Below are 16,800 nucleotides of genomic sequence, written 5' to 3' on the forward strand. Positions count from 1 at the left end.
TGTGCTTTGACGGGCCCTTGGTTCTTACGTGCTTCGGGAGACTAGATACCCACAATATTTGTAAGATGAGGCCAGAGTCGGTTTTGCAGGGGGGTGTTCTGAATCTCCCGACCGACACACAGTACACAAAATGGATCCGTCTTGGTGTGGGCTAGAACAGAGAGCTTTGTGTACGCAGAGTAAGAGACCAGACTCTTATAGTGCTGATGCGCTTTTATTTACATTTCTTTTTTCTGCAGCTTCTTCACGAATAAGTTTGTGACTCTTGTGCTAACGTTGTCCTTCCACTACTGCTATGGGCGCTTGGCTCACATACGTGACATTCCATAGAACTGGACACAGTGTTTGTTTATTATATTTTGTCACTTAATGATCCTAGTGTTTGGACGGCTGTGTCATGTTTTAGGTTTCTCTCTTATTTGCTAGTATATTGAATGATGTTTTACACAGCTAATTCAGATGCTACTAACTAGAGAGCGCTTCATTATCTTACAGGACATTACTCCAACTGTTATGCTATAGTTCAAGCCCTTTATATCCTATAATATTCATAATGGAAACAAGATTGCTCTAAGTTAGCCCAACCTCTAATATTTCGGTTCTGAGGTTCACTCCCACAGCCCCATATTAGTTGCTCCTGTAAAAATAATGTCTTTAATTCCTAACCTTGACTATAATGCTCTGAGCCTTTGCAGGGGAACAAGGCAGATATAACAGTCTTAAGACTTGGATTTACTTGTAACATGATGCCTTATCCTCTTTGGGTCAATACCATATTCTGCACAGATTTAGGGACTAGTTAACTCCCATGCCGCATTTTATGCTGCAATTGTTAATATTAGTCACATGATACCCTATGACATTTGACTACAACTTTATTCACCTGTAGTCTTGTATAGCCTAGAGTCATGAAACACCACATTCGTTATTATATGTTCCTTCCTGTTTTTGTTTATTAAGGGAAAAAAAAAGAAAAAATATGTCTACATATATCTAGCTACTACATAGTCCTTGTGGAAAAATGTTGTATTGTGTGTTGACCTTATGGGGCCCTCATAATGGAGGTCGCCTAATAATTTATAGAACATTTAACAGCTTATTTAAACTAAGCCCTTGCAGAATAACCTCTGCTATTACTTTAAGATGAGCAACAAACCTATACATTAGGGGTATGTTTTTAATCCCATGGCTCTAGCTAATACTATTACCTCTTTTTGGTCATAACTAACAATAGTTTGTTGCTACTTATTATATTTGCATGTTTTAATATGCTTCATTGCCCCTTCTATCTGAGTATCTTCTATTTTACATTCTGACACATTCAGCTGTACAGGTATCTCTTTTGGTTACCTAAAGGTTGTGTTATTTTTATTCTATATGTTATATGTTATCATCGTTTACGGCTGTATGTATATCATCCCTAGTTTCTCTATGGTCATACCCACATTATTAATACACATTATTTGTTCTGGGTACGCCTCTCTCCTCCCTTTCCCACTGGTACTTGTTGCCTGCGGGTCATATCCCTCCTCCTTTTTCCTGCACTGCCTATAAGTGGTACTCCCCTAGGAGAGGGACACACCCTGAGGTCCCCTAGGCCCCAAATAATCTAATATCCCCCCTTATATTATACAATTTTGCAGAGTGCAACTTGACCACTCTCAAATTACACTCATGATTTTAGCTTGTGTATATATGTTTTTAGGCTCCCTCTATAGGAGTATAAAGGATTGGATGAGTATGGTAATGTTTATATTGAGTAATAACCTTTAGTTCCAACTAAACCTGCTTCTGGTGCTGACATTCTAGCTGGCCCCGCCCTACATCCACCCCCCCCCTCCACCCTCCCCCTTCTTACATTTTGAGCGGCTTTTGCCCGCTGCCGACATTCTTTTTTATTTTTTGCTATTTTTATTTTTTCTCTATAACCTTTGCTTTCATCCACATGCCAAGAAGTAGACAACAGTTATTACTTAAACAGTTTATATAAAGTTCAGCTACTTGGCTATTGTTCACCCCTATTCTCTGTGAACAAATAAGCGGTGTTTATCCGCTGTCGTTATTATATTGTCATAAGTTGCTCCTATATCTCTTCCTTATTTATCTAGAATCTGAAGACGGTTTATTAAGGTAAATAACTACAAGTGGACAGTACTCAGATATGGGTTCACTAGTAGAGAAAAATAGCATATCTTCTAACCTGTTTACCTACTGTATCCACTGAATAGGAGCAACATATTATGTTTTCCTATATTATGCATAGTTTTAGATAATAAATACACCTTTATATTATGCTTAGTCTATCACTCTATAGGATGTATAAGTTCTTCAGGATGTTTGAATTACTGAAAGACTCTCTTTGTGTTACGACATAGGAAACGAAATAGAAAAGAGGTAAACCCAGAATGTAAATGTTGCACTTCGTCTCTACAGCCAATGTCTTATTAATACCATGTGTGTTATATATTATAATATGATACTGAATGCATACTGTTTGGTGTTTTGTATACTTGATATTACCTCAATAAAAAACTTTGATTATAAAAAAAAATAAAAAAATAAAATGATCAACAATTACTCCCCCCCCCCCCCCCCCCACACACACACACATTTTTCTTTTCTGCCTGTGATTTTGGTTTGGTTTTTGTGTTCTAGAATGCAAATAATAGTCTATATTTATTTAAAATAAGGATTAGCTTTCTGATTACGGTACTGTACTATCTTTCTGAGGGTACTACGTATACAAAAGTATTGCAATTATATAAAACTACCTTTAGGTTACATGTGTAAGCTGTATTATGACATGTAAATATTGCCTAAATGACAAAAGATATTGTTGTTTACATTTGGTTCCATCCCCTCTCCAAACTGTCCCTCATTACAGATGTAAATATTCCAAAATCCAGACTACTCTGAAATCAAAACCTTTTCCGATCCCAAGCAGTTTGGATAAAGGGTTTTTTACCTGTATTTTTAAAACAAAATCAAGTATTTTTAATAGGTTGTACAATTATTTGAACAACTAATTGAAATAGTTTTGAGGGACAAATTTCTTGAAGATAACTCTAAAATAACTCCTATATCCAATTGTTGAGCTTTTTTACATTTTAAAGGGAAAGTAAACCTAAAAAATAATGTTATATAATTCTGCACATAGTGCAGAATTATATAACATTATTTTAGTGCTATAGTTATTAAACCTTTTTTTACCTTTTAATTTTTTTAAAAATATACCCGCTTTACAGACCCGCTCTCTGCTCTCTGCTGAGCGGGTCTGTTTTTTTTACACAGCCCATCGGGCCAGCTATAGTCACAGCCCGGCCCAACCGCGCCATAACATTAAGTGCAGCTTGCTCCTGTTGTCAGACATTGCTTGAGAGAAAAAATTGCTAGTTATACAAATATAGTGAAATAAAGATCTGGATACATTTTTTTTTTTAAATTAACTTTTTATTGAGGATATAGAGAATGACATACATAGCAGAGTTGTAAACTGTATGCGAGTAATATTCATACATAATATCAGTACTTATACAGAATATATTCACATTATACAAGTTAAAGACATTGAAGCAATTGACTTGGTTATCCAATATCTCATAAAATAGACATCAACTGTATACCCTTCTTTTGATTTCACTGAGACCGTTCTCGGCCCAGTGCTACCAATCTTGACATTTTCAAACCTCATTTATCACTATAAACATACACAAACCAGAACGACCACAACCAATATTTTTTCACCTAGTTGCTAACCCTTTTATAGATTCCACGTGTATTGACCTAGGCACTTCTTTTCAGATCTCACGTGGGGTTGGACAAAAAAAAAAAAAAAGGGAAGAAGGAGAGAAAGGGATCATCAATTCCCCTTCCCCCCTCGCCGCCCCGCAACTGGTACAAGAATCCCCACTCACCCCTCAGAGAGGCTGTCAGCATATATTCAGTTTGGGCAAAAGGGGTGAGAATTTGTCCCTGAAGTTCAATACTCAACGTAGCAATATACACCTGCCATTTATTTAAAAAATGCTTTAGTCGTTTAGTAGTGTCCATCCTAGTGTCTAGTTGTTCTATGAGTAGTTGTAGACTACGTTTAAATGTCAAAAAGAAAAGAGAACAAATCCGGACAGTTAGTCAGTGCAAGTTGAGTTTATTCCTTAAGGTGGTAGTTTAGCTGGAGCAGTTAAACCATCTGACATGTTTTGTGCATGTCACATGCGCTTCTTCAGAGATGGTACGTTTAAATGTCACAAAGGAGGGGGCATCTTTCAGAGTCCAAACTTTCAAGATAACCTTTCTTGCTGTAAGAATTATCGTAGTGAGCAAAGGACTTAACCTAGGGCTCTGGTCCCCCCAATCTAAGAAACAAATTTCTTCAATCCCAATTTTAACCTTGACTGCCAAGGCAGTATCAATCCAAAAGGCTATCTTTCCCCAGAACTATCCAACTCAGGGGCACGCAAGGAAGTAGTGGAGAAAGTCAGGATCATTCAGTCTGCACTTACTACATTCATTTGCTACTTTAGGATTCCATTTAGATAGTCTGCGAGGAGTTAAGTAATCTCTATGTAACATTCTGACCTGAGATTCCCTGAGTGTCATAGATAACGTCACTCTCTGTACTGTCACTACTCCATTTGTTCACTAGCATCTCTAAGTTTTTGGTTTCAGCCTTACCCAGTAGATTTTTGTATATTCCTGAAATTGTAAACCTACCCAATTTAAATGAGGCCAATGAGGGGTTGAGAGCATGTGGTTCCCAGAAGTATGGATCTGCTTTAATCAATTGGTTGATATAATGCCTCATTTGTAGGTAAGCATAAAAATGGGTCTTTGGTAAGAAACGAGCCCTTATCATCATCCATTCTGGTTAGATTAACTATACTATTGTATCTAAGTTGCTCTGCTCTCAAGTACCGAGCCCTTATCCCAATTTCGTGAGGAGCGAATACTCGCAGGGTTGCAAAGAAACTGAACAATATTTCAACACACAACAAAACTGTAACATATATAACTTCAACATTATAACCATCTATAATTAGAGAACACATTGTAGTTTATCATTAGGGGTTCATGTTAACCACCCTAGGTAAAAGACTTAAACCCACAGGAAGTGTTGTACTTGGCATTTTTCAGCCCGGGTCTGACTGAGATGATCTAGGTGAGCCAGCCACCGGCCCGTTTTGCTCTCTTCCCAGGTACTCAGTGACCTCCCGTGGGGTGTCAAAGAATTTGGGGCCAGAGGGGGTTAGCAGTTTCAATTTGGCAGGATACAAAAGATATACCTTCCTACCCTCCCCATTTAACCTTGAACATAATGGAGAGAATTCTTTACACTTCCTCATAAGCTCAGAGGAGTAATCCTGAAAGATAAGGAGTTTAGAACCCTCATACATAATTGGGGCAGCATTTCTGTAAGCCCGTAGCATCTCCACCTTTAGTTGGAAATGTAGAAGTTTAATCATAACCTGTCTGGGCTGTGTGTTTTCCCTCTCATGTTGCCTGTCTGGGCCCACCCTATGCGCCCTCTCAACACTACCTTTAAACATAGTGGGAATCAGTTTAAGTAATAGTGGCAAGGTGTTTTCTACGAAATGGATGAGGTCCTTGGGCTTTACACTTTCAGGGATCCCTAGTATGCGCAGATTATTACGGCGGGATCTATTTTCTAAGTCCTCAAGCCTCTGATATAGTATCACATTTTGCTTCACCAGTACATCTATTTGGGTACCATGGGTAACTGTTGTATCCTCAAGCCCTGACACCCTATCCTCTATCTCTGTGAATCTGACAGAAAATTGTTTAATTTCCCCTGTTAAGTGATCTAGACCTTTTTGCAAACATTCAATTTTGGGGAGAAAGATGGAGGAAAGCTGCTGCACCACCACATGTGTATCCATAGGCAGCGCATTAATATCCTGCGCAACAGAAGTTGTCTCCTGCAAGTGGTCAGCAGCTCCCCTATTCTTTCCTGAGCTTTTATTTTTCCCAGACATTTCTTTTTTTTTTTCAGCCCGCTTTACATCGCCGGCCGCCAAAAATTTTCATTAGAGGTATCTTTTACCTCCTCCTAGTGGTACCTCCAGCCAGGAATTTATCCATATATCAAGTCAGACAACCTCAGACAGTTTATCTATCTAATAAAATATCTCAGTGAGAGTGTAAAATAAGTTCAGCAAAAAACCAGGCAGGACTGCAAGGCACTTACGTTAAATCACTCTTATGCTTTATTTAGGAAACATTAAAATCCATCAAAAACGAGCCTGACAGCTCCAAGACAAAGTTTCTTACGCGTTTCGGCTTATAGGATAGCCTTACTCATAGACATATCTGGGACTCGGAACTGCCAGCTTAAATAGCTGGTGCTCAGGGTCACAGATTAAATGCAGCTGTCAGGTTTTTGTAAAGAATATCATACTTGTAATGGGCATTGATAAGTTAGATATTATGACACTCTCTGGATACACATAGATATGACTAGTTAAACAATGTCAACACTTACAATAGTAAATATAAGAATATAGGAATAGACTGATATGAAACAAATAATAGAGTAAACATTGACCTGTGCTTTACCACATTATGTTGCGCCTGAGAAGTAAACTTAGTGGGCAAGCGATGTGTGTTTCTAGCCAGGGAGAGAAAGGCTGCAATATACTCAGTGACTCATCTATGGATATAAGCTGTAAAAAACATATAAATATATAGTAAATTAGTAAGCTTAATGGAAAAATCCTAGTGCACACATTTGAAAACAATCAAAGGCATAATATACTTATCAACTATAACGGGCAACTAATAATCTCGCATAGAGCTAACTATTGGGAGTGATTGCTCACTTTAGCATCAAATAATACCCTAAGTCTTTATTAGCGCTAATTTTTAACAATCTTAAATGCAAAATTGCAAGTTTCAATAGGTTAGTTGATTCATGCAGTTATGCACAGGATTTGAATTACCTAAGCTATACATTATGCTAACAGCTTTATAAATAAAGTATTGGAAATCAACAATATTCATAGTCATTATATTGCTTATTACTCTGTTATCTAACCCCAAATAGCTAATGTGCTCTATTATATATGGTGAACTCCTACAGTCTCTATTGTATAATAATAAATAAGACCATAAATCGGCTTTATTTACAAGTTACTAAACAAAGGAGCTAAATAGTTAATAGGCATAACTCTTGAGGGACATGCTAAGTTATTACATAATTTATTTTACTCTCTTCCAAAAGTTAATGACATCACCCTCAATGTTGAGGCCATGGGGTTTTCTAGTTTTAAGCTGGAATATCCAGAATGCTTCTTGGTACATTATTTTTCTCGTGGTGTCCCCTCCTCTCTCTCTGGGCGCCTAATCTGTTCAATGACCTGCCAAACAAAGCTTTTGACATTCTTTTCATGCACATTGATGAAATGCCTGGCCAGGTCAGATACTTCAGCACCGTTCTCAATATTGTTGAGGTGCTCCCTTATACGTGACCGTACTTCCCTAGTGGAGCACCCAACATATTGTTTTTCACATAATGTGCACTCCACAAGATAAACAACATTGGACGAGCGACAATTGGTGCAGCTGAGGAGGTCATACACTCTTCGAGTCACTTTCGATTGGAAAGTTTTCAGAACTCTGGTGTGACCACATGCAATACACTTTGAGAAATGGCATTTATAGTGCCCTTTGACACTGAGCCAACTGCTTGTGACTGTGGTTTCTTTTTTTAGCATGCTAGGGGATAGTATGTTGGATAAATTACAGCCCCTTCTAGCCGAAAATTTGCAACCCTTGCTAACATAATCTTTCAAACTATCCTCTGCTGACAGGATAGGAAGGTGTTTATTTATTATGTTGCAAATCTGGTCAAATTGGGAACTGTATGTCGTAACAAAAAGGGGTGTTGACCGATCAAACATCCTTGATTGCACCCCAGTGGTATTGCTGTCCAACATACTACATCTGTCCATCCTAGTTACCTCAAGGAATGCTCTATTAACAGTTTTAGTTGCATAACCTCTTGCTGATAAGTGGGATTTTAAAATCTCACTTTCTTTCAAAAAATCAGCCTCCTCGGTGCAATTGCGTTTGATTCGCATAAATTGCCCTTTTGCTAGTCCAAAACCTGTGTGCTTTGGATGGTTACTGCGTGCATGTAACAATGCATTAGACGTAATGGGCTTTCTGTACAGACTGGTAACCACCTTGCCAAGAGTGGGTTCACCCTGAAGGGTGAGGTCCAGATAGGGAACCTGTCTAGTGTCGTGCTGAAGAGTGTAAAATAAACCAATATTTCATCAAGAGACAGTGCAGAGTTAGCGGTCTATTACATTCGCCACCAAGCAGGTTGGGACCTGGGTCAGATAGACAATGCCTTAAACAATAGTCCCCACCCGTGTTTGTAATGAGTGTCCAGGTGTGGCATATGATAGAAAGCTTCTCAGGACAGTATGCCTTCTAAAAATGTCCCTGTAACAGCCTGAGAAGAGCTCGGGGCTGACCAGTGCTCCTTCACGACAAAGTCCTGCCCCCCCTGTCCCGGTGCAATGTCCCACAAGCTGAAATACTGGCCAAGGGCTTATCCTAACTTGCCCTGCACAAGGCGTAATAGTCAGTCACAACTGTGAGGGAACAACAGTCTTTACCCCTCTCTGTTATCTGTTGGCCTTGTGTGCGTGTGTGTGTGGGGGGTGCAAAGTTACCTTCTCAGGCAGCGACAGACTGCGTGTAGTAAGTACCTGTGCTTTAGGCCAAGACGGCTCCTGCCTGATCCTTTGTAAAGTGCATTTCCGACTCACCACTAGAAAAGCAGATCCAGACCCAAGCTTGCTAAACAAAGGAGCTAAATAGTTAATAGGCATAACTCTTGAGGGACATGCTAAGTTATTACATAATTTATTTTACTCTCTTCCAAAAGTTAATGACATCACCCTCAATGTTGAGGCCATGGGGTTTTCTAGTTTTAAGCTGGAATATCCAGAATGCTTCTTGGTACATTATTTTTCTTGTGGTGTCCCCTCCTCTCTCTCTGGGCGCCTAATCTGTTCAATGACCTGCCAAACAAAGCTTTTGACATTCTTTTCATGCACATTGATGAAATGCCTGGCCAGGTCAGATACTTCAGCACCGTTCTCAATATTGTTGAGGTGCTCCCTTATACGTGACCGTACTTCCCTAGTGGAGCACCCAACATATTGTTTTTCACATAATGTGCACTCCACAAGATAAACAACATTGGACGAGCGACAATTGGTGCAGCTGAGGAGGTCATACACTCTTCGAGTCACTTTCGATTGGAAAGTTTTCAGAACTCTGGTGTGACCACATGCAATACACTTTGAGAAATGGCATTTACAGTGCCCTTTGACACTGAGCCAACTGCTTGTGACTGTGGTTTCTTTTTTTAGCATGCTAGGGGATAGTATGTTGGATAAATTACAGCCCCTTCTAGCCGAAAATTTGCAACCCTTGCTAACATAATCTTTCAAACTATCCTCTGCTGACAGGATAGGAAGGTGTTTATTTATTATGTTGCAAATCTGGTCAAATTGGGAACTGTATGTCGTAACAAAAAGGGGTGTTGACCGATCAAACATCCTTGATTGCACCCCAGTGGTATTGCTGTCCAACATACTACATCTGTCCATCCTAGTTACCTCAAGGAATGCTCTATTAACAGTTTTAGTTGCATAACCTCTTGCTGATAAGTGGGATTTTAAAATCTCACTTTCTTTCAAAAAATCAGCCTTCTCGGTGCAATTGCGTTTGATTCGCATAAATTGCCCTTTTGCTAGTCCAAAACCTGTGTGCTTTGGATGGTTACTGCGTGCATGTAACAATGCATTAGACGTAATGGGCTTTCTGTACAGACTGGTAACCACCTTGCCAAGAGTGGGTTCACCCTGAAGGGTGAGGTCCAGATAGGGAACCTGTCTAGTGTCATGCTGAAGAGTGTAAAATAAACCAATATTTCATCAAGAGACAGTGCAGAGTTAGCGGTCTATTACATTCGCCACCAAGCAGGTTGGGACCTGGGTCAGATAGACAATGCCTTAAACAATAGTCCCCACCCGTGTTTGTAATGAGTGTCCAGGTGTGGCATATGATAGAAAGCTTCTCAGGACAGTATGCCTTCTAAAAATGTCCCTGTAACAGCCTGAGAAGAGCTCGGGGCTGACCAGTGCTCCTTCACGACAAAGTCCTGCCCCCCCTGTCCCGGTGCAATGTCCCACAAGCTGAAATACTGGCCAAGGGCTTATCCTAACTTGCCCTGCACAAGGCGTAATAGTCAGTCACAACTGTGAGGGAACAACAGTCTTTACCCCTCTCTGTTATCTGTTGGCCTTGTGTGCGTGTGTGTGTGGGGGGTGCAAAGTTACCTTCTCAGGCAGCGACAGACTGCGTGTAGTAAGTACCTGTGCTTTAGGCCAAGACGGCTCCTGCCTGATCCTTTGTAAAGTGCATTTCCGACTCACCACTAGAAAAGCAGATCCAGACCCAAGCTTGCCGGCCCACTTGTTCGGTGTTGCAATCCTGGCGGGTGATAGTAAGTTCCTGGAACAACTCTCCTTCTTTAGTCTGTACCGGGCAAGATGGCGTTTTTTCGTGCTTTTGTTAAGCGTCCAACTTTTTCAGCCAGCATCCACATGTACTTGTTCCTATGCGGTCTCTTCTACTTCTCTGATCATTCCGTTCCCAGCTCTCTCCAGGTTACCGACAAGAGCAAGCCTTCCGGGCCACTCACCTCCTTTGGTTCAATACGATATCCCCCTGGTTCCAATATTGCGCACAGCTGCGCTCTAGTAAGTCAGTTCTCTATGGTCTGCCAGACCGAACTGTCAGCTCCGCTTGACTCTCATCGATCTTTGACCAGGTAGTGTAACTCGGTCAGCAAGGCCAAGGTGCTCCGCCGATTCTCAATGTGTGCAGGCGCACTTCCATGTGCTGTTATGCTAGCGGTGGGGGCGAGGTGGCTTTCACCTGTGCGTAGAATGCCGGACACCTTGTGTGTTCAGGCTATAGTGCACTCGGGCTAAACAGGGGTCAGTGATGGGCCTGTTCCTTGGCCCGCCCACCGGAAGTCCAAGATCTGGATACGATTTAATACCCTTTGAGTTCAGTTAATTATATGTCTAGAGCAAGGATTTCCAAAACTCAGATGACGGGTGACACTACATTTATTTTAATTGTTAGACACATTTAAAAAAAAAAAATTGAATGATTATAAATAGCTTAATCTAAACCCTACAAGAGCCCCATAGGTTGAGATGGATGCAGTGAAGAAAATATTAATGGTTACTATCCATTTTAAGGTGAACTATTTAAAATTTAGATATTTTTTATTTCATCCATATTTTTTTCATCCAGTCTGTACTTTTAAAATATGGGCCATTTTAAGTAATGCAGAACATATTTAAACATGTAAATGCAGAAGTAATACATAAGCAGATTCTCTTCTAGCTGAAAAACATTATCATACATCTTATTTAGCTAGACATTAATCAATTTTTATTTTTTTTATAAAAAAAGTTGATAAGATTTTTTTAGCTTGATTGGATTCTTTTCCTAGACTTGAGATGGTGCACTGATGAAATGTGTATAGCAAGATATATATAGGACAAATAAAGACAGTGAATTCATTAATATATGCAGATGGTTTGTCAGATTACAAGTGGAGCGCAAATGTTTGCATGCAAGCAATAAGGGGTTTATTGCAGGTGTTTGCCCTTATTGTCCCTGCCGCTGGTATTACAAGTTAAAAGTAAATGCGATCCCTTGAGCGCCATCGTTATTTATGCTAGAATGATTACTACGACTTAAAATCTCTGGTTAACTGTTTTGCAAAACAAAAAAGTTGCACAAAACACATAAAAAATACATTACCAAGTACAGCTACACTCATAATAACACTACCTAATAAAAAATTATTAAAAAAATATTGCACACAAAAGTTATAAGGGCTCAAAGATATGATGAGGCCGATTTAACATGCTGGGAAAGCAGCAGGTTCCACTTAAGCCGTAAGGCTCGCCGAAAACATAAGTTAAGAAGCAGCGGTATCCAGCAGAATACCAGTTCAGGGGTAAACAAATAGAATGGTCAGGAACAGGAAGAGGTCAGCAACAAAAGGTAATCCAGCAGTTTAGCAGTTCAGGGGTAAACCAATAGAATGGTGAACAAAAGGTAATCCAGCAGTTTAGAAGCTCAGGAGTAAACCAGGCAGAGTAGTCAGACAGGCAGAGTTCAGCAATGATAAGGCAATCCAGCAATTCAAGGGTTAAACAGGCAGAGTAGTCAGACAGGCAGAGCTCAGCAATAATAAGGCAATCCAGCAATTCAAGGGTTAAACAGGCAGAGTAGTCAGACAGGCCGAGTTCAGCAATGATAAGGCAGTCCAACAATTCAAGGGTTAAACAGGCAGAGTAGTCAGACAGGCAGCATTCAGCAATAATAAGGCAGTCTAGCAAATCAAGAAATAAAGCACCTAGGAGCACACACAGTAACACCTATACTTAAGCAGTGAATGTAAGTTATGCAGGTACTTACATAGGCGCCGATTCGCGCCAAGGAGGAGTTCAAAGGATCTGACTTGAGAGGGGAATAGACGTGAAACGATGCCGTCATCGCCGCACGCTCACAGGAACCGCCTCATCCCTGGCAACAGCAAGAGCGGCGCAAGGAGCGGCGTGACACTTTTTTTTTATCAGAGTCAGAATTTTGTGTTTAATCCTGGAGGCAAGAGGAAGCCAGTCAAGGGATTGGCAGAGTGGTGCAGCAGATGAAGAGTGACATGTAAGGAAGATGAGCCTGGCAGAGGCATTCATTAGAGATTTTTTAAGGTGGAAGCGGCAGGATTTAGCCAAGGACTGAATATGAGGAAAGATCTGAGTCAAATGTGGCCCCAAGACATCGGGCATGCAAGGTAGGGGTAATGATGGAGTTGTCAACAGTTATAGAGAGATTGGGGAGGAGATTTTGGAAAAAGGAGCTCAGTTTTGGAGAGATTTAGCTTAAGATAGTGAGAGGACATTCAGGAAGAGATGTGAGAAAGACAGTTAGTGACACAGGTAATAAAGGAAGGAGATAGGTCTGGTGCAGAGAAGTAGATTTGGGTGTCGTCGGCATACAAATGGTATTGGAACCCGTGGAACTTTATTAGGGAACCTTATGATGACGTATAGATTGAGAAGAGAAGGGGACCAAGGACAGAGCCTTGCGTTAGATACATTTAAAAAAAAAAAAAATGAATGATTATAAATAGCTTAATCTAAACCCTACAAGAGCCCCATAGGTTGAGATGGATGCAGTGAAGAAAATATTAATGGTTACTATCCATTTTAAGGTGAACTATTGGAATCCTAATTTAATGTATTTAAAATTTAGATATTTTTTATTTCATTCATATTTTTTCATCCAGTATGTACTTTTAAAATGTGGGCCATTTTAAGTAATGCAGAACATATTTAAACATGTAAATGCAGAAGTAATACATAAGCAGATTCTCTTCTAGCTGAAAAACATTATCATACATCTTATTTAGCTAGACATTAATCAATTTTTTTTTTTTTTTAAAGTTGATAAGATTTTTTTAGCTTGATTGGAATCTTGTCCTAGATTTGAGATGGTGCACTGATGAAATGTGTACAGCAAGATATATATAGGACAAATAAAGACAGTGAATTCATTAATATATGCAGATGGTTTGTCAGATTACAAGTGGAGCGCAAATGTTTGCATGCAAGCAATAAGGGGTTTATTGCAGGTGTTTGCCCTCATTGTCCTTGCCGCTGGTATTACAAGTTAAAAGTAAATGCGATCCCTTGAGCGCCATCATTATTTATGCTAGAATGATTACCACGACTTAAAATCTCTGGTTAACTGTTTTGCAAAACAAAAAAGTTGCACAAAACACATAAAAAATACATTACCAAGTACAGCTACACTCATAATAACACTACCTAATAAAAAATTCTTAAAAAAATATTGCACACAAAAGTTATAAGGGCTCAAAGATATGATGAGGCCGATTTAACATGCTGGGAAAGCAGCAGGTTCCACTTAAGCCGTAAGGCTCGCCGAAAACATAAGTTAAGAAGCAGCGGTATCCAGCAGAATACCAGTTCAGGGGTAAACAAATAGAATGGTCAGGAACAGGAAGAGGTCAGCAACAAAAGGTAATCCAGCAGTTTAGCAGTTCAGGGGTAAACCAATAGAATGGTGAACAAAAGGTAATCCAGCAGTTTAGAAGCTAAGGAGTAAACCAGGCAGAGTAGTCAGGCAGGCAGAGTTCAGCAATGATAAGGCAATCCAGCAATTCAGGGGTTAAACAGGCAGAGTAGTCAGACAGGCAGAGTTCAGCAATAATAAGGCAATCCAGCAATTCAAGGGTTAAACAGGCAGAGTAGTCAGACAGGCCGAGTTCAGCAATGATAAGGCAGTCCGACAATTCAAGGGTTAAACAGGCAGAGTAGTCAGACAGGCAGCATTCAGCAATAATAAGGCAGTCTAGCAAATCAAGAAATAAAGCACCTAGGAGCATACACAGTAACACCTATACTTGGGCAGTGAATGTAAGTTATGCAGGTACTTACATAGGCGCCGATTCGCGCCAAGGAGGAGTTCAAAGGATCTGACTTGAGAGGGGAATAGACGTGAAACGATGGCGTCATCGCCGCACGCTCACAGCAACCACCTCATCCCTGGCAACAGCAAGAGCGGCGCAAGGAGCGGCGTGACACCTTGTTTATCAGAGTCAGAATTTTGTGTTTAATCCTGGAGGCAAGAGGAAGCCAGTCAAGTGATTGGCAGAGTGGTGCAGCAGATGAAGAGTGACATGTAAGGAAGATGAGCCTGGCAGAGGCATTCATTATGGGTTTTTAAGAAGCTAGGCGGCAGCAAGGGAGACCAGAGAAGACAGAATTGCAGTAGTCAAGGTGGGAAAGGATGAGAGAGTGTATTAAAATCTTAGTTGTGTCTTATGTAAGGAAAGGTCTAATTTTAGAGATTTTTTAAGGTGGAAGCGGCAGGATTTAGCCAAGGCCTGAATATGAGGAAAGATCTGAGTCAAATGTGGCCCCAAGACATCGGGCATGCGAGGTAGGGATAATGATGGAGTTGTCAACAGTTATAGAGAGATTGGGGAGGAGATTTTGGAAAAAGGAGGGAAAATAAGGAGCTCAGTTTTGGAGAGATTTAGCTTAAGATAGTGAGAGGACATTCAGGAAGAGATGTGAGAAAGACAGTTAGTGACACAGGTAATAAAGGAAGGAGATAGGTCTGGTGCAGAGAAGTAGATTTGGGTGTCGTCGGCATACAAATGGTATTGGAACCCGTGGAACTTTATTAGGGAACCTAATGATGACGTATAGATTGAGAAGAGAAGGGGACCAAGGACAGAGCCTTGCGGTACCCCACTCAAAAGTGGTGACGGGGCAGAGATAGCCCCAGAGAAGGCTACACTAAAGGTACGGTTAAACAGGTAGGAAGAGAACCATGAGAGGACTGTGTCACAAATGCTGAAGGATTGAAGGGTTTGGAGCAAAATAGGGTGGTCAACAGTATCAAAAGCTGCGGACAGATCAAGGAGGATGAGCAGTGAGAAGTGGCCTTTTGATTTTGCTGTAAGTAGGTCATTGGTAACCTTAACAATTGCTGTCTCTGTGGAGTGATGGGGATGAAATCCAGATTGCAAAGGGTCAAGGAGGGAGTTTATTGTAAGGGAATGGAGAAGGCGTACATATACTAGCTTTTCCAGAAGCTTTGAGGCAAGAGGGAGTAGGCAAATAGGGTGGTAGTTGGATGGAGAGGTTGGATCGAGAGAAGGTTTTTTTTGAGGATAGGTGTGACCAGTGCATGTTTCAGAGATGAGGGAAACATACCGGTGCTGAGGGAGAGGTTGAAAATGTGTGTGAGTATAGGGGTAAGGGTAGAAGAGATGGAGGGGAGTAGCTGTGAGGAGATAGGGTCAAGGGGACAGGTAGTGAGAGCACAGTATGGGGTCGATTTATGAAGCAGCGGATGCTGCTCTCCGACCCACTCCGCTTCAGGCCCGCCTGAAGCGGAAGTTAAGAAGCAACGGTCCTAAGACTGCTGCTCCTTAACTCGTCCACCACCTCTGAGGTGGTGGACAGCAATAAGCCTGATTGGATACGATCAAGTTGATTAACACACCCTGCTAGCGGCCAATTGGCCGCAAATCTGCAGGGGGTGGCATTGCACCAGCAGTTCACCAGAACTGCTGGTGCAATGATAAATGCCAACAGCATATGCTATCGGCATTTATCAATGTCCGTCCACACCTTAATAAATTGACCCCTATATGTGCAGAACCTTCTTTCTCAGTAACAGGGGAGAAAGAGCTGAATTTATGGCTATGTGGGTTGTGGTTGATTGCGAGGGTTTGAGGGTGTGAGAGAATGGAAGTATGTTGAGAGCTGATTTCAATTCTGATGAAGTCGATTTAGTTATTGAAGTGGCTAGCGAAATCTTGAGCTGAGAAAGAAGTTGTATTAGTAGGTGGGGTTGGCAGAGAAGAGTATTGAAAGTGGAGAACAGACGTTTTGGGTTTGAAGAAAGAGTAGAGATAAGAGTAGAGAAGTAATGTTGCTTATAAAGATTAAGGTCAGAATAGTAGGAGTTCAAGATGAATTTGTAGAGAAGAATGTCAGCTGAACTCTGAGATTTTCTCCAGTGCTGCTCAGAAGTACGGGAACATTGGCGTAGGTACCGTATCAGAGGAGTATGCCAGGGCTGAGGGTAAGTGTGTGATTTCAAAGCTATAGTAAGAGGGGCCAGATTGTCAAG

Source organism: Bombina bombina, chromosome 2, assembly GCF_027579735.1.
Source record: "Bombina bombina isolate aBomBom1 chromosome 2, aBomBom1.pri, whole genome shotgun sequence".
NCBI lineage: Eukaryota > Metazoa > Chordata > Amphibia > Anura > Bombinatoridae > Bombina > Bombina bombina.